Genomic DNA, 27,905 nt, shown 5'->3' with positions numbered 1-27,905 from the left:
TATCTAGGAATGAGCAAATGCCCTGGAGGGACAAGTGGAAGAGAAAGTCAAACTCTCTTCAGTGTTTTCCCCTTGTCCCTGGGATCTTGCTCTTTCAAATTACAGCTGCCTAGTTTGCTTTCTGATGATTTTGAACAGGTACATTTATTTACTTTTCTTCCTTTCTTTCTTTTTTTTTTTTTTTTACAAATTCTGTAGTTATCCTAATTAGAAGTGTTATTTTAATACAGGTTTTTCATTCATAATGAGAAATGGAAGCCTCTGGCCTCTGTTATTCTGAGTATTATATTAGCCAGGTTAAAACTAGCACCTAAACAAGTTATATTGAGTCATAGTGCTTAAACATGGCAGTCAAAATCAGTTCCAGAACCATTCACAGACTGCATTGTCATACTCATGCCTACTCCCCTATGACTAAATATATGAACCCAAATCTACGAAGTATCAAGGGCAAGTTCTGAAAAGTAAAAAAAAATCAGAATTTGCTCCCCTGGAATGTTGAGAGTCCAGTAGACTAGGGCAGTTTTAACCACTACTATCAGATTTTGAGTGGTACAAATTTTTAACAAAGTATTGGCTTAATGAGGTAAAGGGTTCCCCAGGGAGTCATGTTTTCTCAATGTGACAATGAATTTTTTCTGAACAACCAAGTTTAGAAGTAGCAGACTTTGGAAAGTTTAGAAATATATTGTATGGCATAGTTACCCGATAACTAAAACTACAAAAGCATCATAATCATCAACAAGATTGAAATTTATTGAGCTTTCTTTTGTGCCAGACGTTGTACTCAGTCATTTACATTGAATTACCTTTCTTAACTTTATGATGTATGCACTGTTAATATTCTCATTTTGTGGATGAGAAAACAAAGATGTAAAGTGATAAAATAATTTTCATAAGGTTACCTTTAACTGCTCAATGTAGACTCAAACTAGAGTGTTTCTGACTTCAAAGCCCACCAAGTTAACCACTATAATGGTTTATATAACCCAGGAAATTAGTATAGCTTTAAAAAGTAATCGCATCTAATTATAGAGCAATTTAGGCCTCAAAAGACACTCCTGAGTCATATCCATACCAAATTTGACTTTCTTGGCACTTGGGCTATCTTTTCTCTTCTTCTCTATTGAGCTAACGCCTGTATGGCTCCCATAGTTCAGCTTAATTTTAATTTCTTCCATGGGGTCTTTCTTCTTCAGCTGTAGCTCAAAAAAGGTATTTAAGAATAAACTTGGTTGGCACTGTGGAGGTGGCCTACAACACTGGCTATGGAAGCAAAATGTTTGGGTTTGATTTCTGGCTTCAATACTTCTAACTTAAAATCTTTGGCAAATCCACCATCCAAATTTCCTTATCTTTAAAATGGTGATGATAATATAAAGGATGGTTTATGTGATTAAATTAATACCCAATTTTTTCATTGTAACTGGTTTATAGCATTATATAAATTTCAGGTGTGCATGATTTTATTTCAATTTCTGTGTAGATTACATGTTCACTCCACAAAGACTAATTACAATCCATCCCACACAGATGTGCCTAATCAGACTTTGCACTCCTCCCTCCCACTTTCCCCTCTGGTAACCACCAATCCAATGTCTGTTTCTATGTGTTTGTTTGTCATTGTTTTTATCTTCTACTTATGAGTGAGATCATACTATATTTGACATTCTACCCCTGACTTATTTCGCTTAGCATAATACCCTCAAGGTCCGTTCATGTTGTCACAAATAGCCAGATTTCATCATTTCTTATGGCTGAGTAGTAGCCCATTGTGTGTATATACCACATCTTCGTAATACATTTGTCCCTTGATGGGCACCCAGGTTGCTTCCAAGTCTTGGCTATTTTGAATAATGCAGTGATGAACATAGGGGTGCATACATCTTTATGCATTTGTGTTTTCACTTTCTTTGTATAAATACTCAACAGTGGGATAGCTGGATCATATGGTAGTTCTATTCTTAAGTTTTTGAGGAATCTCCATATTGTCTTCCGTAGTGGCTGCACCAGTTTACACTCCCACCAGCAGTGTATGAGCGTTCCCTTCTCTCCACATCCTCTCCAACACTTGTTGTTTCCTGTCTTGTTAATTATCGCCATTCTGACGAGAGTGAGGTGATATCTCCATTGTGGTTTTGATTTGCATTTCACTGATAGTTAATCATGTTGAACATCCTTTTATGTGCCTATTGGTCATCGGTATATCTTCTTTGGAGAAATATCTCTTCAGATTTTTTGCCTATGTTAATTGCATTATTAGGGTTTTTTTCCTATGTGTTCTTTGTATATTTTGGATATTGACCCCTTATCAGATATATAGTTTTCAAATATCTTTTCCCAATTGTTAGGTTGTCTTCTTGTTTCATTGATGGTTTCCTTTGCTGTGCAGAAGATTTTTAGTTTGATGTTGTCCCATTTGTTTATTTTTTCTGTTTTTTCCCTTGCCAGGTCAGACATGGCATTTGAAAATATGCAGCTAAGACCGATGTTGAAGAGCATACTGCCTAAGTTTTCTTCTAGAAGCTTCATGATTTCAAGTCTTGTAGTCATGTCTTTAATCTATTTAGAGCATTTTTGTGTATGGTGTAAGATAACAGCCTTCTTTCATTCTCTTGCATGTGGCTTTCCAGTTTTCCCAAGGTGATTTATTGAAGAGATTTTCCTTTCTCCATTATATTTTCTTGGCTCCCTTGTTGAAAATTACCTGTTCATAGATGTGCGGGTTTGTTTCTGGGCTCTAGACTCTGTCCCATTGATCAGTGTGTCTGTTTTTGTGGCAGTACCATTCTGTTTTGGTTACTACGGTTTTTTATTATATTTTAAAATTAGGGAGTGTGATACCTCCAGCTTTGTTTTTATCCTTAGGATTCCTTTGGCTATTCAGGGTTTTTGGTGTTCCACATAAATTTTAGGATTCTTTCTTCTATTTTTGTATAAAATGTTGTTAGAACTTTGATAGAGATTGCACTGATTCCATAGATTGCTTTAGAAAGTATGGACGTCTTAACTATGTTAATTCTTTTAATCCAAGAACATGGAATATCTTTCTATTTCATTGTGTCTTCTTCAATTTCTTTCAACATTGTTTTATAGTTTTCAGTGTACAGATGTTTCACTTCTTTGGTTAAGTTTATTCTTAGGTATTTTATTCTTTTTGTTGCAATTGTAAATGAGACTGTATTCTTAATTTCTCCTGCTACTTCATTGTTAGTGTATAGAAACACAACTTATATTTGTATGTTGATTTTGTATCCTGCAACTTTGCTGTATTCAGTTATTATTTCTAAAAGTTTTTTTAGTGGATTCCTTAGGGTTTTCTATATATAAATTCATGTCATCTGCAAATAGTGAAAGTTTCACTTTTTCCTTTCCAATTTGGATCCCTTTTATTTCTTTTTCTTACCTGATTATTCTGACTAGGGCTTGCAATACTGTGTTAAAAAAGAGTGGTGGAAGTGGGTATCCTTGTCAGGTCCTGTACTTAGAGAGATAGCTTTCAGTTTTTCTCCATTGAGAATGATATTAGCTGTGGGTTTATCATATATGGCCTTTATTATGTTGAGGTACTTTCCTTCTACAGCCATTTTTTTCAGAGTTTTTATTATAAGTGGATACTGTATCTTGTCAAATGATTTCCCTGTGTCTATTGAGATGGTGATGTGTTTTTTATTCTTCATTTTGTTAATGTGATGTATCATGTTGATTGATTTCTGGATGTTGAACCATCCCTGCATTCCTGGAATAAAGCACACTTGATCATGGTATGATCTTTTAAACGTATTTTTGTATTCCATTTGCTAGTATTTTGTTGAGGATTTTTGCATCAATGTTCATCAGTGATATTGACCTGTAATTTTCTTTTTTTGTGTTATCTTTGTCTGGTTTTGGTATCAGGGTAATGTTGGCTTTGTAGAATGAGTTAGGAAGCTTCCCCTCCTCTTCAATGTTTTGGAAGAGATTGAGAGGGATAGGAATTAATTCTTCTCTGAATGTTTGGTAGAATTCCCCAGAGAAGCTGTCTGGTTCTGGGATTTTATTTTTAGGGATGTTTTTGATTACTGTTTTCTTCTTATTGGTGATTGCTCTTTCAAATTATCTAAGTCTTCTTGATTGTGTTTTGGAAGGTTGTATGATTCTAAGAATTTATCCATTTCTTCTAGATTATCCAATTCGTTGGTGTATATCTTTTCATAGTATTCTCTTATAATCTTTTGTATTTCTGAGGTGTCCCTTGTAATTTCTCCTTTTTCATTTCTGATTTTATTTATTTGAACCTCTCTTTTTTTCTTGGTGAGTCTAGCTAAAGGTTTGTCTATTTTGTTTGTCTTTTCAATCAACAAGCTCTTGGTTTCATTCACTTTTTCTATTGTTTTTTTAGTCTCTATTTCATTTATTTCTGCTCTGATTTTTATTATTTCTGTCCTTCTACTGATTTTGGGCTTTGTTTGTTTTTCTTTATCCAGTTCCTTTAGGTGTACTGTTAGATTGTTTATTCGAGATTTTTCTTCTTTGTTGAGGTATACCTGTGTTGTCATATACTTCCCTCTTAGAACCACTTTTGCCATATCTCATAGATTTGGAATGTTGTGTTTTCATTTTCATTTGTCTGCACGTATATTTTTTATCTTTTTATTTCTATTGAGTTCATAATAGTTTACATCAATGTGAGATTTCAGTTGTACAGTATTTCTTTATTATCACCACGTAAGTACTCCCTTTCACCCCCTGTGCCCACCTCCCAACTCCCTTGCCCTGGTAACCACTGAACTTTTTTCTTTGTCCATATGTTTGTTCATATTCCACATATGTGTGAAATCATCTGATGTTTGTCTATCTCAGTCTGGTTTATGTCACTTAGCATAATTCTCTCCAGGTCCTTCCATGTTGTTGAAAATGAGATGATTTCATCTTTTTTTTATGTCTGATTAGTATTCCATTGTATATATATACCACATCTTCTTTATCTGATCATCAGTTGACGGGCACTTGGATTGTTTCCATGTCTTGGCTATTATGAATAGTGCTGCAATGAACATAGGAGTGCATATGTTACTTTGGATTATTGATTTCAAGTTATTTGGGTACATACCTGGTAGTGGGATAGCTGGGTCATATGGTAGTTCTATTTTTAGTTTTCTGAAGAATCTCTATACTGTTTTCCATAGTGGCTATACCAGTTTGCATTCACACCAGCAGTGTATGAGGGCTCCCTTTACTCCACACCCCTCCAACACTTGTTATTTTTACTCTTAGTGATTATAGCCATTTTAACAGGTGTAAGGTGGTATCCTAGTGTAGTTTTGATTTGCATTTCTCCAATGATTACTGATGTTGGCCATCTTTTCATGTGTTTATTGGCCACCTGTATATCTTCTTTGGAAAAATGTCTGTTCATATCCTCTGCCCATTTTTTGATCAGGCTGTTTGTTTTCATAATGTTCAGTCGTGTGACTTCCTTATATATGATGGAGATTAACCCCTTGTCAGATATATGATTTGCAAATATTTTCTTCCAATTGGTGTGTTGTCTCTATGTTATTTTTTTTTTTTTGAGGAAGATTAGTTCTGAGCTAACTACTGCCAATCCTCCTCTTTTTGCTGAGGAAGACCGGCCCTGAGCTAACATCCTTCCCCTTTCCTCTACTTTCTATGTGGGATGCCTACCACAGTATGGCTTGCCAAGTAGTGCCATGTCTGCACCCGGGATATGAAGCAGTGAACCTCGGGCTACCGGGAAGCAGAATGTGGGAACTTAACCACTATGCCACCAGGTCGGCCCCCATCTCTTTGTTTTGATCCTAGTTTCTTTTGACTTGCAGAAGCTCTTTAGTCTGGTGAAATATACCACTTGTTTATATTTTCTTTTGTTTCCCTTGTTTGAGAAGACATGGTATTTGAAAAGATCCTTTTAATTTCGATGTCAAAGACTTTATTGCCTATATCATCTTCCAGGAGTTTTATTGTTTTAGGACTTATCTTCATGTCTTTAATCCATTTTGAGTTTATTTTTGTGTATGGCATCAGAAAATGGTCTACATTCATTCTTTTGCATGTTGCAGTCCAATTTTTCCAATACCGTTTATTGAAGAGACTACCTTTCCTCCATGTTATTTTCTTGGCACCTTTGTCGAAGATTACCTGTACATAGATGTGCAGTTTTATTTCTGGGCTTTCAGTTCTGTTCCATTGATCTTTGTGGATGTTTTTGTACCAGTACCATGCCGTTTTGATCACAATGGCTTTGTAGTACATTTTGAAGTCAGGGATTGTGATGCCGCCATCTTTGTTCTTTTTTCTCAGGATGGTTTTAGGAATTCGGGGTCTTTGGTTGCCCCATATGAATTTTAGGATTCTTTGTTCTATTTCCATGAAGAATGTCATTTGAATTATAATTGGGATTGCATTGAATCTGTAGATTGCTTTGGGTAGTATGGACATTTTAACCATGTTTATTCTTCCAATTACTGTGCATGGAATCTCTTTCCATCTCTTTATGTCATTATCAATTTCTTTCAGTAATGTCTTATAGTTTTCATTGTGTAAGTCCTTTGCCTCCTCAGTTAAATTTATTCCTAGGCACTTTATTCTTTTAGTTGTGATTGTAAATGGAATTGTATTCTTGAGTTCTCTTTCTCTAAATTCGTTATTAGACTATAGAAAAGCAACTGATTTTTGTAAGTTGATTTTGTACTCTGCAACTTTACAGTAGTAGTTAATTATTTCTAATAGTTTTCTGATGGATTCTTTAGGGATTTCTATATATAAGATCATGTCGTCTGCAAACAGTGAGAGTTTCACTTCTTCACTCCCAATTGGGATTCCTTTTATTCCTTTCTCTTGCCTAATTGTTCTGGCCAAAACCTCCAGTACTATGTTGAATAAGAGTGGTCATAGTGGGCATCCTTGTCTTGTTCCTGTTCTCAGAGAGATAACTTTCAGTTTTTCCCCATTGAGCATGATGTTGAATGTCAGTTTGTCATAAATGGCCTGTATTAAGTTGAAGTAATTTCCTTCTATCCCCATTTTGTTCATAGTTTTTACCATAAATGCTTGTTGGATTTTGTCAAATGCTCTCTCTGCATCTGTTGAGATGATCATGTGGTTTTCATCCTTCAATTTGTTTATGTAGTGTATCCCATTGATTGATGTGTGGATATTGAATGATCCCTGTGCCCCTGGTATAAATCCCACTTGATCACGATGTATTATCCTTTTTATGTGTTGCTGAATTTAGGTTCCTAATATTTTGTTGAGGATTTTTGCATTTATATTCATCAATGATACTGTCCTTTAGTTTTCCTTTTTTTTTTTTTTTTTTTTTTTTTTTTTTTAAAGATTTTATTTTTTCCTTTTTCTCCCCAAAGCCCCCAGTACATAGTTGTATATTCTTCATTGTGGTTCCTTCTAGTTGTGGCATGTGGGACGCTGCCTCAGCGTGGTTTGATGAGCAGTGCCATGTCCGTGCCCAGGATTCGAACCAACGAAACACTGGGCCTCCTGCAGCAGAGCGCACAGACTTAACCACTCGGCCACGGGGCCAGCCCTTAGTTTTCCTTTTTTTGTGTTGTCCACATCAGGCTTTGGTATCAGAGTGATGTTGGCCTCATAAAATGTGTTAGGAAGTGTTCCATCTTCTCTAATTTTTTGGAATATCCTGACAAGGATAGGTATTAAATCCTCTCTGAAAGTTTGGTAGAATTCCCCAGGGAAGCCTTCTGGTCCTGGGCTTTTATTCTTTGGGATGCTTTTGATTATTGTTTTAATCTCTTTCCTTGTGATTGGTCTATTCAGATTATCTGTTTCTTTTGATTCAGCTTTGGGAAGTGGCAAGAGACTAAGAATTTATCCATTTCATCTAGATTATCCATTTTGTTGGCATATATTTTTTCATAATATTCTCCTATAATCTGTTGTATTTCTGTGGTGTCTGTTATTATTTCTCCTCTTCCATTTCTAATTTTGTTTATCTGAGCTTTCTCTCGTATTTTCTTTGTAATTCTGGCTAGGGGGTTGTCAATTTTATTTATCTTCTCAAAGAACCAGCTCTTCCTTTCACTGATCCTTTCTACTGCCTTTTTGTTTCAATAGCATTTATTTCTGCTCTGATTTTTATTATTTCTCTCCTTCTGCTGACTTTGGGCTTTGTTCTTCTTTTTACAATTCATTTAGGTGTAATTTTAGGCTGCTTATTTGGGATTTTTCTTGTTTGTTATGGGTGCCTATATTGCAATGGGCTGCTGCATTCCCTTTTAATACGGCTTTTACTGCGTCCCATGAGTTTGTGTTGTATGTTATCATTTTCATTTGTCTCCAGGTATTTTTTGTTTTCTCCTTTAATTTATTCAATGATCCATTGGTTGTTCAATAGCATGTTGCTTAGTATCCACATCTTTGTCCCTTTCTCAGCTTTTATATTGTAATTAATTTCTAGCTTTATAGCATTGTGATCAGAAAAGATGCTTGTTATTATTTCAATTTTCTTAAATGTATTGAGGCTTGCCTTGTTTTCCAACATATGGTCCATCCTTAAGAATTTTCTGTGTGCACTTAAGAAGAATGCGTATTCTGCTGTTTTTGGATGGAGTGTTCTATTTATGTCTATTAAGTCCAACTGGTTTAGCTTTTCATTTAATTCCACTGTTTCCTTGTTGATTTTCTGTCTGGATGATCTAGACATTGATGTGAGTGGAGTATTGAGGTCCCCTACTATTATTGTGTTATTATTAATATCTTGTTTTAGGTTTGGTAATACTTGCTTTATAAAGTTTGGTGTTCCTGTGTTGGGTGCATAGATATTTACAAGTGTTATTTCTTCTTGATGGAGTGTCCGTTTCATCATTATATACTGCCCCTGTTTGTTTCTCTTTGTCTGTCTTATATTGAAGTCTACTTTGTCTCATATAAGTATTGCCAGACTTGCTTTCTTTTGTTTGCCATTATCTTGGAGTATCATCTTCCATCCCTTCACTCTGAGCCTGTGTTTGTCATTGGAGCTGAGATGTGTTTACCAGAGCCAGCATATTGTTGGGTCTTGTTCTTTAATCCATCTTGTCACTCTTTTTTTTTTTTTTTGAGGAAGATTTGCCCTGAGCTAACATCTGCTGCCCATCCTCCTCTTTTTGCTGAGGAAGACTGGCCCTGAGCTAACATCCATGCCCATCTTCCTCTACTTTATATGTGAGACGCCTACCACAGCATGGTTTGCCAAGCAGTGCCATATCTGCACCCAGGATCCAAACCGGTGAACACTGGGATGCCAAAGCGGAACATGCAAACTTAACTGCTGCACCACTGGGCTGGCCCCACTCTGTGCCTTTTTATTGGAGCATTCAATCCCCTTACATTTAGGGTGATTACCGATATATGACAGCTTAATGCTCGTTTTATCACTCGTTTTCCAGTTCTCTTGCAATTTCATTTGTTTCTCGTCCTGCTTGCTTTGGTCTTCCCATTGAATTATGTAGTTAATTGTGATTTGTTTCTTTGCATTCGTCTTATCTATTATTTGTGTCTCTCTTCTGCTTTTTTGTTTAGTGGTTACCATGAGGTTTGTAAGATATTCTATTTTCTGATGGTCTCTTATTTCCTTAGTCTAAACCTATTCAGTCCCTTTCTTCCTCCCCTCCTAAGTTGTTTTTCTCACATCTTATTCCATCCTTTGTTATGAGTTTGTTCTTAAAATGACAAGATTGTGTTTGTTTTTGGTATTTTCATTCCCTTTATCTTTAATGCTATACTTGAGTATTTGCTATCCTAGTCTGCTTCTGTCTACCTATTTACCTCCTTGCTCTGTGTTTTGTAACTCCTTTCTCCCTTTTTTTTAATGTATGAAGGTCTTGGGGATTTCTTGTAGTAGAGGTCTCATGGCTACTAACTCTCTTAGCTGTTGTTAGTCTGGGAAAGTTTTTATTTCTGCATCATACCTGAAGAATATTTTTGCTGGATAGAGTATTCTTGGCTGAATATTTTTGTCTTTCAATGATTTGAATATTTCATTCCATTCCATCCTAGCCTGTAAGGTTTCTGCAGAGAAATCCACTGAAAGCCTGATAGGGGTTCCTTTGTAGTTTATTTTCTCCTGGCTTGCTGCCCTTGGTATTCTCTCAGTGTTATTCATTTTTTCCAGTTTTACTACTATATGCCTTTCAGTAGATCTTTTTACATTCACATATCTAGGAGATCTGGAAACCTCTTCCACAGCAATTTCCATCTCTTTACCTAGGTTTGGGAAGTTCTCTGCTATTGTTTCTTTGAACATGCTTTCTGCTCCATTCTCCTTCTCTTCTCCTTCTTGAATATCTATAATTCTTATTTTGCATTTCCTAATTGAATTGGATATTTCTCAGAGACCTTCTTCATTTCTTTTTAGTCTTAATTCTCTCTCCTCCTCTGCCTGGAGCATTTCAACATGTCTATCTCCAATTATGCTGATCTTCTCCTCTATGATATGCACCCAAGCCTGTAGGGAGTCTATATTTTGTTTTATCTTTTCCCTTGTGTCTTTCATCTGTAATATTTCTGATTGATTCTTCTTTATAGTTTTGATCTGTTTTGCAAAGTAGCTCCTGAGCTTGTTGAGTTGTTTCTCTACATTCTCTTTCACCTCCTTGAGTTTTTTGATGAGAGCTATTTTGAACTCATTGTTATTTAGATTACATATTTCTGTGCTCTCAGGACTGAATTCTAAGTACTTGCCCTTTTCTCTCTTGTCTGGAGATTTGATATAAGGTTTGATATTGCTAGAGGGGGTGGTTCTGATCTTACACATTCTGGTATTATTTCGTGGCAGTTACCGCCTATCGCCACTAGGTGGGAGACAAGCACCATGTATTCTAAACCCTCTGCCTTCAGCCTAGATCCCAGGCAGTGGAGTTGGTGCAGAGCAGGTGGGGGACGGGCACTTTCTCCTGCTTCCTCTTGGGGCTTTCTTGCTCTTCTCACACTGTCTGCTCTCCTGGGGTGTTGGCTTGATGAGGTCACCCCCTGGAAGAGCTCTTGTGTTGGTAGAGGTCTTCCCTCTATGCTGCATGCACCTTTGGGGATCCTTGATGTTCTTGCAAACAGATGTCCCCTCCCCCATTCCTGCCCTCTTGGAGGCTTCCTGTGGTCATGCATCGCAGTATTTAGAGGAGGGAGCAAAGTTTTCTCTTACTCCATTTCGGCTTTTCCGAGGGGGTGCTTCAGCCTCTCCACCTTCTGTTGTATGGCGACATGTGTTCCTCTGACATTTTTGGTTTGTGTTAGAATGTCTGCCATTGGAGTATGGATGTCCCTTTTCATTGTATGTTTGAGGGGAGAGATTCCCAGACAAGTTCACTCTACCATGATGCCAACATCACTCCTCCAGGTATTTTTTGATTTCTCCTTTGATTTATTCATTGACCCAATGGTTGTTCAATAGCCTTTTGTTTAATCTCCACATTTTTGTGGCTTTTCTGATTTTCTTTCTATAGTTGATTTCTACTTTCATACCTTTGTTGTCAGAAAAGTTGCTTGGTGTTATTTCAGTCTTCTTAAATTTATTGAGACTTCTTTTGTTGCCTACTATGTGATCAATTCTGGAGAATATTCCATGAGAACTTGAAAAGAATGAGTATTCTGAAGTTTATAGATGGAATGTAATGTATATATCTATTAAGTTCGACTGGTCTAATGTGTCATTTAAGGCCAATGTTTTCTTATTTATCTTCTGTTTGGATAATCTATCCATTGGTTTAAGTGGACTGTTAAAGTTCCCTATTATTGTTGTGTTACTGTATGTTTCTCCTTTTATGTCTAATATTAATTGCTTTATAAATTTAGATGCTCTTATGTGGGGTTCATAGATATTTACAAATTTTATATCCTCTTGGTGGATTTTTCCCTTTATCATTATATAGTGCCCTTCTTTGTCTGTTATTACAGTTTTTACTTTAAAGTCTATTTTGTAGCAATACCTCAGCTTTCTTTTCATTGCCATTTGCATGGAGTATCTTTTTCTATCCCTTCACATTCAGTTTGTGAGTGTCTTTAGGTCTTAAATGTGTCTTTTGTATGCATTATATATATGGGTCTTGTTTTTTTATGCAATCGGCCACCCTATGCCTTTTGATTGCAGCCCACTGATATTTAAAGTAGCTATGTACCTGTTGCTATTTTGTAACATTTTCTGGGTCTTTTAGCAGTTCTTCTCTGTTCCTTGCTTCTTCTTTTGCTCTCTTCTCTTGTGATTTGAAGCTTTTTAGCATTATATTTCAGTTCTTTCTCTTAATTATTTGTGTATTTATTATAGGTTTCTGCTTTGTGATTACCATGAGGTTTATATAAAGTAACCTACGTATATAGCAATTTATATTGAGTTGATGATCTCTTTAGATTGACCTCTTTCTAAAAGCTCTACTGTTATACTTCCATCCTCTTATGTTCTTTATATCCTGTGCAACCTCCTTTTTGTGTGTGTGTATCCATTATCCTCTTATCATTGAAATAGTTAATTTTAGCACTTTTATCTTTTAACCTTCACATTATCTTCATAGGTGGTTAATCTGCTACCTATATTGTATATTTTCTTTTACCAGTAATTTTATTGCCTTTTGGGGGATAACTTTCTTATTCCTATTTGTGGCCTTCTCTTTACCATTTAAATATAAGTCCCTTTAGCATTTCTTGTAAAACAGGTTTCTTAGTGCTAAATGCCTTTAATTTTTGCTTGTCTGGGAATCTCTTTATCTCTCCTTCCATTCTGAATGATAACCTTGCCAGGTAGAGTATTATTGGCTATAGGTTTTTTCCTTTCATCACTTTAAATATATTGTGCTACTCTTGTGCAGCCTGTAAGGTTTCTGCTGAGAAGTCAGCTGATACCCTTATGGGGTATCCTTTGTATGTCACTTCTGGCCTTTCTCTTGTGGATTTTAGGATGCTCTCTTTATATACAATTTTGGACATTTTAATTATTATGTCTCTTGGTGTGGGCCTCTTTAAGTTTATCTTGTTTGGTGCTTTCTATGCTTCCTGTACCTGGATGTCTGTTTCCTTCCTTAGGTTAGTAAAATTTCAGCTATTCTTTCTTCAAATAGATTCTCTGTCCCTTTGTCTCTCTTCTCCTTCTAGGACACCTATAATACCAATGTTAGTGCATATGATGTTGTCCTAGAGTTGCATTAGAGTGTTCTCATTCTTTTTAATTCTTTTTTTCTTTTATCTGTTCAGCTTGGAGGCTTTCCTCTGGTCTTGCTGATCTGTTCTTCTGTATCGGATTCTCTGCTATTGAGTCACTCAAGTGAATTTTTCATTTCCAGTATTGTATTCTTCATTTCCGATTGGTTCTCTTTTATACTTTCCAGTTCCTTGTTGATATTCTGGCTGAATACATCCATTCTTCTCCCAAGATCAGTGGGCATGCTCACGACATTTGTTTTAACTTTTTGTTAGGTAGGTTGTTTATTCCTGTTTCATTTAGTTTTTTTCTGTTTTTTTCCCTCTTCCTTTGCTTGGAACTTTGTCCTTTGCCTCTTCATTTTGCCTCTGTCTGTGCTTATATGTATGTATTAGCTGGGTCAGCTGCATCTTCTGATCTTGGAGAGATGGCTTTATGTAAAAGATGCCTTATTAGGCCCAGGTGTATGCTTCCTCTCGTCACAAGTTCCAAATGTTGCAGGAGTGACCCCTGTGTGGGCTACATGAGTCCCTGTGTTGTGGCAGGGCTTCTCTTGCTGCAGGTGCCCATAGAGACTTGGCTGTCCCCCTGGACAGCTGGTTGTCATTCTCAGCTGCATATCAGTCCTGTAGACTCTTCAATCACTTTATCAGGTTTGAGGAGCCCCACAACAGTAGGCTGCAAGGTCTAATAGCACATTCCTGTTGCTGTTTTTCTATTAAGTGTGTAGGTTCACAGCATGGCTGTTTGCTAGCTGCAGGGGACAACTGCTGTAGGCTTCTGTCCTGCAAGGCTGTTTTCGGCTGTCTCAGGAGTGCAGCTGAGTGGGGCTGGTGCCAGGCATGGAAGCTCACAATTGTTTTAGGCTTAGAAAGGTGGAGCTAGTCCCCTATGTGGCTATTTGAGAAATACAAGTCTTCTTCAGCTGACAAGCCCCATAGACCATAGGTCCACCCACACTGTCAACACAGTCCTGGCCTTTGCGCATATCCTGATCCCCTGAAGTGGACTCAGTCTCCCCACTGCAGATGCCTCCACACACTCCACCACTGCCCAACACACTCCACTCACTCCTTGTGTGTGCCCTGCCCTGCAGAGTTGGACCCACTCCCCTGCTTGCAGATGATCCAGGCACTCAGTATATTCAGGCTCACATGTTGCCCAAGGGCTTGCTGTTGGGTGGGACTTGTCCCTAGGGTAGGCTGCCTGCCTGAGCTTGAATAAATCAGAGCTCTAGTGGCCAGGGCAGACCCTGGCAAACAGGCCACAGGAAGAACTCTAATGATGTCTGCTAGTGTCTGTGTCAGCAGGCCTGTACTAGGCCACAATAATGGCTGCTGCCAATATCTCAGTCCCTAGAGAGGTTGCACCTCTCACTGAGGTGCATCCAGAGCCTATCGGGTGAGTCTCTTTTGCAGAAAGGACTGTGCACCTTTCTTTCTGGTGATTTTAGGTTGCTTTCCGAAATGGGTGAATTTGTGTGTGGGCTCTTCTTAAGAGCTGGCTTTTTTCCATTTAAATCTGATAGCTTTTCTAGGGGTATTCCCCATGTAGTTACTAGCCAGAAAAGTCAGATATTATGAGACTTGTCTCAGTTGTGCTGTCTGAAGAATGCTTATAATAACAATGCTACCCAACGCATGTTCCCTGCTCCTTTAGGGAAGGCTGCATACCTTAGGATTGCTCCCAGCTGGCTGTGAACCTCCCTGGCTCTTGAAGGTGGCATTTTTCTCTCCATAAATGAATTTATCCCCCTTCCACCTCAGTTAGGAGTGTCCTTTTTTATAGAGGTTATTTTTATCTAGTTTTCAGTTCTCTCTCAGGGGTACTTGATCCAAGAGTAGTGGTAAATTGGCTTTGTCCATGGGAGAAGGTGAGTTCAGAGCCTGCCTACACTATGTTCTTGACACCAACCTCTTCACAATTTTTTTGAGGATGATTAGCCCTGAGCTTACATCTGCCACTAATCCTCCTCTTTTTGCTGAGAAAGACTGGCCCTGAGCTAACATCTGTCCCCATCTTCCTCTATTTTATATATAGACACCTGTCACAGTATGGCTTGATAAGCAGCGTATAAGTCCATGCCCAGGATCTGAACCAGTGGACCCCTGGCGACTGAAGTGGAGTGTGCAAACTTAACCACTATGCCACATGGCAGGCCCCCACAATTGTATTTTAGAGTTCTTGGAAAATAAAAAGTGCTCATCAAATATTTCTTTTATTATTATAGTCTCTCCTTCCTCAGACCTTGAGTTCTTTGAGAGCAGAGTTTGTGTTTTATTCATGTATGCATCTCCAGCAATGAGCGTATTTCTTGGCACTGAGTAAGCATTCTGAGATTATGCTATATAGCAGGAACAAACAGACATTTAAGAAAACAATGGAATTTAGAAAGAGAAAGAATCCATTAAAGTTTTATCACCTTTCATTCTGTAATCATTTATGTTATATGTACCAAATGCCAGGTACTTTAGTAAAAAATTTTCACTTTATAAAATTTTGATGTTTACTATTTTATAAACACTTTGACATTCATTAACTGATTCAATCCTCAAAGCATCCCTGTCAGGCAAGTGCGGAATTAATTATTACTCCCATTTTACATATTAAAAAAATTAAGGAACATAGTGGTTACATGATTTTTTTCCTAAAGATATATAGTAGCAAAGCAAGACTTACACCTCAGATCTTGGTTTTCATCCACTCCTCACAGCTACTATATCATCAAATGTACACAAAACCAAAATAAAATTACTGTGAATAATTCACCTCTGAAAGACTATGTTCTTCAGCCCTATATTTTGTCCTAGATTTTGTATAGGGCCAGCCCTGGTGGCCTAGTGGCTAAGATTCAAAACTCTCACCACCAAGGCTCAGGTACATTTCCTGATCAGGGAACCATTTGTCAGTTGTCATTATGTGGCAGTTGCATGTTGCAGTGATGCTGAAAGTTATGCCACCAGTACTTCAAATACAGGCAAGGTGACCCATGATGAACAGGTTTCAGCAGAGTTTCCAGACTAAAACAGACTAAGAAGAAGGACTTGGCCACTCCTTAAAAAATTGGCCATGAAAACCCTATGAATAGCAGGAGAGTATTGTCTGATATAGCAGGGAAAGATGAGAGGATGATTCAAAAAGACTGGGCAGGGTTCTGCTCTGCTGTTCACAGAGTCACTAGGAGTTGGAATTGACTTGACAGCACTAACAACAACAATATTTTTCATGTATTTTCAAAATGAGTTATATATTACATTAAGTAAAATTCATCCTTTTTGGTATACAGTTCTATGAATTCTCACAAACAAATACAATTGTGTAACCAACTATCTACATAAAAATATAGAACATTTTTACAATCATAAAAAAAACTCACGTACTGCTTCTTTGTAGTCAACCCTCTCTCCTTTCCCAGTCCCTGGCAAGAATTCATGTATTCTTCATTGCTATAGTTTTGCTTTTGCCACTCATATAAATGGAATAATACAGTATATAGCCTTTTGAGTATGGCTTCTTTCACTCAGTATAATGCATTTGAGATTTATTCATGCTGTTGTGTGTGTCAATATTTCATTTCTTTTATTGTTGAGTGGTTTTTCAATGTATAGATAAACTACACTTTTTTTCTATTCACCAGTTAAAGAACATTTTTTGGCAATTATGAACAGAACTGCTATAATCATTGATGTACAAATATTCATGTGAACATAAGTTTTCACTTTACCTAAGGGTATATTTCAGAGTACAATGCAGAATGATATGAAAAGTGTGTATTTAAGGTTATAAGAAACATTCAAATTGTTTTCCAGAGTGGCTTACAAGTTTGCATTCCTTTCAGCAATGTATAAGAGTTCTAGTAGTTCTGCATCCTTGTCAGCATTTGATGTTGTCAGATATTTTGATTGTAGCCATTCGCATAGGTATATAGAAGTATCTTATTGTGGTTTTAACTTGAATTTTCTTAATGGCTAATGATGTTGAACACGTTTTAATGTGATAATTTGAGATGCTTACTTCCTCTTTGGTGAAGTGTCTGATGATGCTTTCCATCCCCCATCTTTAAATTGGGTTGTTTGATTTTATATTTTTGAGTTTTGAGTATTCTTTAAATATTCTAGATACAAATATTTTGTCAAATATAAGTTTATTAATATTTTCTCCCAGTCTGTGGCCTGTATTTCAACACTCTTTCACAGAGCAAAAAATTTTGTTTTAATTAAATCTATTTGCCTTTTTTTCTTTTATGGACTCTGATTTTGATTTTGTGTCTAAAAATTTTTCCTAATCCAAGGTCATAAAGATTTTGTCTTATATATCTTCTTAAAAAATAATGAATTCCTCTGGGTCACCAAGAATATTTCTGTCCTCTCCATTTATTCAATATATGCTTTAACTATGCTTCTTAACATTAAAGAAATCACATTCCTTTAGAAATCCTGACAAAAATTAACATCACTTACATAGATTGAATTCTATAGCATATAGAATCATTTACCTATTTACAAGCCGTGTTAGAATTCCCACATGAATCTATGACAGATGTCTGGTCAATTTACAATATATTATTTCAAAAAGCCAGGTTAATTTTATCAATACAGTCAAACAACTGGTCAAGTCATTAAAAATTTAGCATGTTTATTTAATTGTTTGAAGTGTTTGATTCAAGCTGTGTCTATCTGCACACAATAGTTTGATTTCTGGTTGAATTGATACATCAGTGGTCAAATCAACCTAGCATTTAGATGAAAACTTGACCAAATATTTAACTTGATTGCTCCAAGTTAACAGAGCATATAGCTAAAATAAAACTTGATTTTATTTCAAAAGTAACTTGGTTTAATATGGCTTTTATGTATATATCTAATTTATTATCATAAGATATAGGCAAGGCCCAATAAATACATTTTCTTATATTTCTGCAAAGCCCTCCTTTTTCTTTCTCCTACTTACCCTCTAGCATTACCTCAGGCTATGGAGGGAGTGAGTGATTGAATGCAGAGTAAATAGCAGTCATGGGTAATTGAACTCAAGAGCTTGTGTAGAGGTTGGAGCAGGGAAATGAACCCCTAACTATATACCTCTATTCCTCTACCCCTGACCAGAGAATGACCCTCCTCTATTAGAATTGGTCAGCTCCTTCCAATAGTGGAAGCTTTGAGAGGTTATGTACTTGGGTCAGTGAAGTAGGGAGGGGCAACCTGCTTCACCAGCCTGATCATTCAAATCACCTCTGGGGATCAATGCAGTGACAGATGTCTCAGACAGATTGACTGCACATTCAGCCATAATTGCTGGAATAATAAAACTGTCACCTGTGATATGTGGAAACATCAGACTAGGGTTAACTACATTATTGTGGCTGGACTTAACAAGTAATATGTGAAGGACATGACAAAAGTAAAAGTAATATCAATTAAAAATCAAAGAAATCCACCGTGTGATGCCCAGTGATACTTGCCAGACTATCAAAGAGACTTTTGTTGTTATTGTTGCTGCACTGAGGAATAATTTAAACCTTTGCAGATTCTCTGTCTTTTAACCATGAACATGAGGAATTCTACTTTTAGCTAGCATCTATAATATCAGAGGAAAATGAGACTTAGAAGCCAAACCTATACTTCAAATTTCTTTATCACATGAAAACTGAAGACTTGAGACAGGAATTGACCTATCCAAGTTCATAGTTAGTACATAGACAAAGGTCTAAAACCTAGATCTCCTCCTCACTCATTTACGTATCTCTTACTCTATTATCTTGCCTTCCTATTCTTGAGAGTAGGTAGTTCATGAGATAGCATAATTTCTTGAACTTAATAATTGCTGGCTGAGTGATTAAATCCTTTGACTATGTGACTTCAGTTTTTTGAAGTGAAAAAAATGTATATGTTTAAGATGAATTCTATCCAACACAGTTTTTTTACAGCCACCTTCATGGACATACCAACATGCTTAGAAACTGAGGTGAAGTGCTTCTTCTTCTCTGGGATACATTTCTGCTTGGCATTGTGCATCAGTCTGCGAAACTAAATTTATGGCAAAGATTTTAACTGGTTAAGCCAATATTCAAGTTCTTGTTGAATTCCTCTTCTGCAGACAAATTCTGTTAAATGATAGAGTAACCAAGTAGTAAAAAATAAGATTATAAGAGCCAATTCACCCAAGGAATGTATAGCATATTTCTGATTCTACTACAATGCAAATGTTTAACCCAGTATTTTCTAAAGTGTCTTCCACAGAATAGTAGTTTTGTGGCAAGTTAATTAGTATTCCTGGGATAAGAATGTTGTTTTCGTTGTCAAATGAATATTAGACATGCTAAGTTATACAAACTTAACAAAGTTTCTTTATCACAGTATTTCTGAAGAAATGTGCACTAAAGCAGCCATAGTCCAGATAGTATAAGACCTATTATTGTATGGATTCTGTTTATTATTCTAAGTGTGGTGGAGTATCATGGAGAGTTTTAAGTAGGGAAGTGAAATAATTTTTAGGGAGATCAAGTTAGAGAATATTACGATAGTCTAGGAAAGAGATGATGGTGGCTTGGACCAGGGTAGTGGCAATAGAGGTGTTAGGAAGCAATCAAAAACTAGCTATATTTTGAAGTTAGAGCCAACAAAATTCACTAAAAGACTAGATACAGGGTATGAGAGATAGAAGTCAAGAAGGATCATTAGGTTTTGGACCTAAGCAATTGGCAAATGATGACATTACTGAAACAGGGAAGAATAGAACTTGTATGGGAGTTTTTATTAGGAGGTGGAGTTGGGATCAAGAGTTTATTTTCGAACATGTTAAATTTAAGCTGTATATTAGACATCCAGGTGGAAATGTCAAATAGGCAGTTTGAAAGATGAGTCTGAAGGTCAGAGGAGAGTTGAAGCTGGAGATGTAAATTTTGAAATCAATGTATAAGTGGAATTTAAAAGTCATGGAACTGGATGGAATTACTTTAGTAGAGAATATAAATAGAGAAGAGATTCAAGGACTACTTCTTGAAATACTCCAACATTTAGAAGTCAGGGAGGTAAGGATGAATCAACAAAAGATACTGCATAGAGTGACCAATGAGGTAAGGACAAAACAACGAAAGTTTATTGTCTTTGAATTCTAATCAAAGTGTTTTAAAGAGAAGTGGTTAATTCTTTGTGCCAAATGCTGCCTAAGGCATCAAGGAAGATGAGAACTGAGATTTTACCATTTTTTAACATGAAATTCCTTGGATTTTGAGAAGTAGTTTCGTGGAGGGAACATAATCCTAATTGGAGTAAGTTAAAGAGACATGAGAAGGTGAAATAGTGGATACTATAAATATAAATCACACTTTGAGGAGTGTTGGTGTAAATAGGCAAGAAATTAGGTTGGAAGGGGTTAGGAGGATAAGAGACAGTTGGATATTTTTTACAATGGGAGAAAGTATAGGGTTTTGTTTGCTTATGAGAAAAACCCTCTAACAAGAGATAAAAACTTGATGCAGAAGGGGCAAAAAGTCAAGGATTGACATACTTAAGCAGTACTCAGGTGGAAATGGTTGGCTTTAGGCAGGAACATAGTTGACCCCTAGCAACCAAGAAGGAATAAAGAGTAATGTCTACATATGCAAATAAGATTGCATACTCAATGATAGGAAGGTCAAGGAGTCCTCTTCTGATGTATTCTATTTTCTCGAGGAGATTAAAAAAAAAACAAGCTCATTAGCTCAGTGTAGAGAAGAAGAGAGGAGGAGCTGAAAGCTTGAAGGGAGAAAATAAAATGTGAAATAGTCATTTCTGGGAATGAGAGAATAAATTGACCAAGAGAGGGTTCAGAAAATTATCGCCTGGGGGCCAAAATTGAGCACTGACTGTTTTTGTATGTAAAGTTCTATTAGAACACAGACATGCTTATTTTTTTCACATATTACCTATGACTGCTTTATATTAGCCAAGTTGAACACTGAGACCACATAGCCCACAAACCCTAAAATACTTACTATTTGAAGATTAGAGAAAATGTTTGCCAACTCTTGGACTAGAGATCACTTGGCAGTATAGAGGACCCACTTCATGTTTTTTGACATAAATTTAAATTGAGGCTAGTCAACAAGGTTGAATATTTTCCTCCATCTTCACTAAGTTGCTCAGGAGAAATTAAAGAACAGGGAAAATTCAAATTTAAACAGGGCTGTATTTTTCCAGGCAACTATGAGAGAAAGAAAGAAAGAGTCTAGGAAGTTGGATTTGGGCTCTCATGATAGAACATAGAGTCTAATCAAGGTAATAAAGAAAGTGAGAATAAAAATGAAAGAGGGATTCTGGGAGGATAATGTCAGCAAGATGGTAGAATTGGAAGCCCCAAAAGCTGCTTCCCACCATGAAGACACTGAATCAATAACAGTACACAGGACAATTTTCTTTGTGAGAAATCCAAAAACCAGTTAAAATACTCTAGCACCTTAAGCAAGCACAAAAACAGCTGCATTGAAGCTGGTAGGAACTTGCATCCCTGATCCCTACTCCTGGTTTAGCACAGCATGATCAGAAAGAAACTCCCAGCTCCTAGCTTCTCCCTGGGGAAGAAAAAAGAAGACTGAAACATACATCCAGTGTTCAGACTTTTCAGGGGACTGGTTTCCATTGTGCCTGAGTCTAAGTGCCAACAGGAAATGGTATCATGTTGGGGGTCTCTGAGAACAAAGGCAATGGCTTCAACAAGCACATACTCACTCACCATAGTCCTTCCTCCCAATTCAGTGGGAGAAATCTTCCAACTACTGGCTTCTCCCTGGGGAAGGAAAGAGTTGAAGCATGCATCCAACACACCACTTTTTCAAAAACCTGCCTAAGTAACTGGTTTCTGTCTTGCCTGTCTCAGAGTGCTAAGGGGATTCAGCATACTCTAGAAGCCAGGGGGACATGGAGAACAAAAGAGAGCTAGGTCGCTTGTTGCTCAACTAGAGGACTTATGATAGAACAGACAGAGGCCAAGGCAGCTTGAGGACCTCTCCTCAGAGGGGAAAGAGAAGAGTGGAACATGTATTCGTCATTATGCATTTTCAGGGAGCTGACCAACTGACAGGTTTCTGTCTTGCCTGACAAGAAGCACTGATAGATCTTGGCATACTCTAGAAGCCTGGGAGCAACTGAGAACAAATGAGAGCTGGGAAGCTTACTGCAGCTCCAGAGAACCTGAAGTGCCATAGACAGACAATGAGGAAGCGAGAGATTATGACCTCCTTAGAAAAGAAATCAGTAAATCCAACTAATTGGGAATTTACACACACAAGTCTAGAGAAGACACATGCATAGGAAAGATTTGAGAGGCTCCCAGAATCTCTACTAGGACCGATTGGTGAAGGTTTTTCCCTATGAAAAGCCAATCCATAAAGACTGAGAGTAATGGCTCTTCTTTCAAATGTGTGAATCCAAGAAATAGTTATAAGGCCTGTGAAGACACAGGAAAACATAACCCAATAAAGGGAACAAAATGAATCTCTAGAAATTGACTCTAAAGAAAGAGATATATGAGTTATCTGACAAAAATTCAAAATAACCATCATAAAAATTATTAGTGAGCTCGGGAAAATGATGTATGAACAAACAAGAATATCAACAAAGAGATACAAAATATAAAAAACGAACCAATTAGAAATTTTGGAGCTGAAATATACAATAACTGAATAGCAAATGTTACTATAATGTTTAACAGCAGACATGATCAAGCAGAAAAAAAGACTCAGCTAATTGAAGAGAGGTAATTTGAAATTATCCAGTCCAATGGGCAAAAAGAAAAAAAATTAAAAAGTGTGAAGAAAGCCTAAGGGACTTATGGGAAACTATCAATTGGACCAATATATGCATTATGGGAGTTTCAGAAGGAAAAGAGAGTAAGAAAGAGGCAAAATGATTATTTGAAGAAATAATGGCCTAAAACTTCCTAAATTTGGGAAAAGAAATGGACATCCAGATTCAAGAAACTCAGATACTTCCAACTAAAATAAACCCAAATAAGCCCACAATGAGACACATTAAAATCTAATTGTCAAAACTTAAAGACAAAGAGAGAATTTTTAAAGCATCATGAAAAAAGTGATTCATCACATACAAGGGATTTCTTAGTAGAAACCCTGCAGGCCAGGAAGGAATGGGATAGTATACTTAAAGTGCTGAAAGAAAAACATGATCATCCACGAATATTATATCCAGCAAACTTGTTCTTTAAAAATAGAGACAAAAAGGGGCTGGCCCCGTGGCCGAGTGGTTAAGTTCGCGCGCTCTGCTGCAGGCGGCCCAGTGTTTCGTTGGTTCGAATCCTGGGCACGGACATGGCACTGCTCATCAAACCACACTGAGGCAGCATCCCACATACCACAACTAGAAGAACCTACAACGAAGAATATACAACTATGTACCCGGGGGCTTTGGGGAGAAAAAGGAAAAAATAAAATCTTAAAAAAAAAAAATAGGGACAAAAAATTTCCCAGTTAAACAAACTGAGGGAGTTCGTCACCAATAGCCTTGCCTTACAAGAAATGTTAAGGGGAGACTTTTAAGATGAAATTAAAGGACACTAAACAGCACCATGAAAGCATGTAAAAGTACGAAATTCATTAGAAAAGATAAAGATATAGACAAATACAGAATACTGTAATATTGTAATGGTGGTGTATAAATCGTTTTAAATTCTGGTTAGAAGTTAAAGATAAAAGTATTAAAAACTATATAAAATGAATTAATGGATACAAAAAATAAAAGTATGCAATTTGTGACATCAATAAAATAAAGAGTAAAGGGAATAAAAGAATAGATATTTTGTATGCAATTGAAGGTAAGTTGTTATCAATTTAAAATAGACTGTTATAAATATAAGATGCCTTATGTAAGCCACATTTTTACCACAAAGAAAACCCCACAGAAGATAGAGAAAAGAAAACGAGAAAGGAATCAAAGCATGTCACAACAAAAACTCAAAGATACACAAAAGAAGACAGAAAGAGAGGAAAGCAGGAAAAAAAACCAGTAAGATGGAAAAAATCAACAAAATGGCAAAAGTATTACCTAGTAAGTAATGATCTAATATAAATGGATTAAACTCTACAATCGAAAGACATAGAGTGGCTGAGTGGATAAAAAAACAAAATCCAACTAAATGTTATCTACAAGATACATTTTAGGTTTAAAGATACAAATGTTGAAAATGATAGGACAGAAAATGATATTCCATGAAAATAGCAAAAAAAGAACAGGAGAAGCCAGAGTTATATCAGACAAAATAGAGTTTAAGCAAAATAAACTGTTACTAGGGATAAAGGAGGACATTATATAATGATAAAGGGTTCAATTCACAAGGAAGATACAACAAGTGTAAATATATATATGCACCCAACATCAGAGCGCCCAAATATATGAAGAAACATTGATAGAACTGAAGCGAACATTAGATGGGAACACAATAATAGTAAGAGATTTGAATACACCATTTTCAGTAACAGATAGAAGTTCCAGACAGAAGATCAACTAGGAAACAGAGGACTTGAAAAACACTACAAACTAAATGGACCAAACAGATATATATAAAGCCCAAGAGCAGCAGAATGCACATTTTTCTGAAATGCAAACACAATGTCCTCCAGAAAGATGACATGTGAGGTCACAAAACAATTATTAACAAATTTAAGAAGATTGAAACCACACAATATCTTTTCTGACCATAGTGGAATGAAACTAGAAGTTAATGGCAGAAGTAATAACTGGACAATTCACAAGAATTTCAAAATTAAATATCACACTCTTGAAGAACCAATGGGTGAAAGAAAAGATTAAAAGAAAAACTAGAAAATATCTTGAGAAAAACAAAAATGTGAACAAATATATCCGAACTTATGGGATGCATCAACAGCAGTGCTAAAGGAGAGGTTTATAAAGGTAAACACCTAGATTGAAAAAGAAGAAAAATCAAACAGTCTAAATTTACACATCAAGATACTAGAAAAAGAAGAAGAAACCAAGCCCAAAGTTAGTAGAAGGAAGGAAATAACAAATATTAGGTAAGAGATAAAAGAGAGAATATAAAAACAATACAAAAACACAACAAAACTAAGAATTGATTTTATAAAAACATCAAAAAAGATAAACATTTAGCTAGACTAAGAAACGAAGAGAAAAGCTCGAAATAAATAAAACCAGAAACAAAAGAGGACACATTACAGCTGGTGTCATAAAAATAAGGATTTTAAGAGACTACTATGAACAATTATACACCAACAAATTGGATAACCTAGAAGAAATGGATAAATTCCTAGAAAGGGACAACCTACAAAGACTGAATCAAGAAGAAATAGAAAATATAAACAGATCTATGACTAGTAAGGAGAAGGAATCATTAATCAAAACCCTTTTAACAAATAAAATCCCAATATTAGATGACTTCAATGGAGAATTCTACCACATATTTAAGAAGCATTAACATTAATCCTTCCCAAACTTCCAAAAAATTGAATCAGAGGAAATAATTTCAAACTCTCCTTATAAGACCAGCATTACCTTGATATCAAAGCCAAAAAAGACACTACAAGAAAACTATAGGCCAACATCCCTGATGAATATAGATGGAAAAAACCCTCAACAAAATACAAGCACACCAAATTCAACAGCATATTAAAAGAATTATACACCATAATCAAATGGCGTATATCTCCAGGATGCAAGGATGTTTTGCTATATGCAATTAAATCAATGTGATACACCACATTCATAGAATAAGGAATAAAAATCACATGATCATCTCAATAGATGCAGGAAAATGCATCTGACAAAATTCAATACCCGCTAATAATAAAAACATTCAACGATCCAGGAATAGGACATTTACTCAACATAATAAAGACCATATGTGAAAAGCACACAGCTAACATCATACTCAACTGTGTTATACTGATAGCTTTTCCTCTAAGATCAGGACTAGGACAAGATGCCTACTCTCACCACCTTAATTCATCATAGTGCTGAAAGTTCTAGCTAGAGCAATTAGGCAAGAAAAAGAAATAAATGCCATCCAAATTGAAAAGGAAGATGTAAAATTATCTCTATTTTCAGGTGGTAAGATCTTATATGTAGAAAACCCTAAAGATTCCACAAAAAACTGTTAGATGTAATAAACAAGTTCAGCAAAGTTACAGGCTACAAAATTAACATACAAAAATCAGTTTCATTTCTGTATGTTAATGATTAACCATCTGAAAAGAAAATTAAGAAAACAACTTCATTTATAATGGTATCAAAAAGAATAAAATACTTAGGAATAAACAACCAAGGAAGTAAAAGGCTTGTACACTAAAAGAATACATTGCTGAATGAAAGTAAAGAAGACACCAATATTTGAAAAGACATCTCATGTTCATGGTTTGGAAAATTTAATATTGTTAAAATGTCCATACTACTAAAAGTGAACCACAGACTCAATATAATCCCTATCAATATTCCAATGGCATTTTTGAGAAATAGAAAAACAATGTTAATATGACAGCAGAAAGTACCCCAAATAGCCAAAACAATCATGAGAAAGAAGAACAAAGCCGGAGGCCTCATATTTCCTCACTTCAAAACTTACAAAGGTATAGTAATTAAAACAGTATAGAACTGATATAAAGACAGACATATAGACCAATGGAACAAAGTACAGAACCCAATAACAAACCCATACATGTATGGTCAAATGATCTTCAACAAAGGTGGAAGACTACATAATAGGAAGAGGATAATCTCTTCAACACATGGTTTGGGAAAACTGGATATCCACATTAAAAAGAAAGAAATTGGACACTTATGCCACACACAAAAATCTACTCAATATAGATTAAAGACTTAAATGTAACACCTGAAAAAAACAGAAGGAAACCTTTATTGGTGTTGCCAATGATTTCTTAGATATGATACCTAAAGGAAGAAAATAAAAGCAAAAACAGAAAAGTGAGACTACACAAAATTATAAAGCTTTTGTATAGAGGCAATCATCAGAGTGAATAGGCAACCGATAGAATAGGAATAAATATTTGGAAATCATATGTCTCATGACAGGTTAACATCCAAAATCTGTAAGGAATGCATACAAGTCAATAGCAAAAGATACATACATACATACATACATACATACATGCATAGACAAATAAATTGTCCAATTAAAAAATGGGCAAAGGAATTGAATAAGCATTTATCGAAAGAGGACATACAAATGGCCAACAGGTATATGAAAAGATTATGAACATCACTAATCATCACCCAAATGCAAATCAAAGCCACAACGAGCTATCATCTCACCCATGTTAAGATGGTCCTTATAAAAAAAGGAAAGTAAAAGAAAATAACAGGTGTTGGAGAGTATGTGGAGAAATTGGAACTCCTGTGCAATATTTGTAATGCAAAATGGTGCAGACATTATGAAAGAAAATATGGAGATTCCTTAAAAAATTAGAAATAGAATTATTCTATGATCCACCTATCCCACTTCTGGGAATTTATTCTAAAGAATTGAACACAGGATCTTGAGAAGATATTTGCATTTGCATGTTCATTGCAGCATTATTCAAAATATCCAAAAGGTGGAAACAATCTAAATATCCACTTAAAAATAAATAAAGAAAGAAAATGTGATATATACATACAACGGAATATTATTTAGCCTTAAAAAAGAAGGAAATTTTGTCATATTCTGCAGCATGGATGAACCTTGAGGACTTTATGCTATGCTACATCAGCCAGTCACAGAAGAACAAATACATGATTCCACA

Source organism: Equus asinus, chromosome X (genome assembly GCF_041296235.1).
Source record: "Equus asinus isolate D_3611 breed Donkey chromosome X, EquAss-T2T_v2, whole genome shotgun sequence".
NCBI classification, from domain to species: Eukaryota; Metazoa; Chordata; class Mammalia; order Perissodactyla; family Equidae; genus Equus; species Equus asinus.
The sequence above is the reverse complement of the archived record's forward strand: the minus strand, read 5'-3'. Positions refer to the sequence as shown.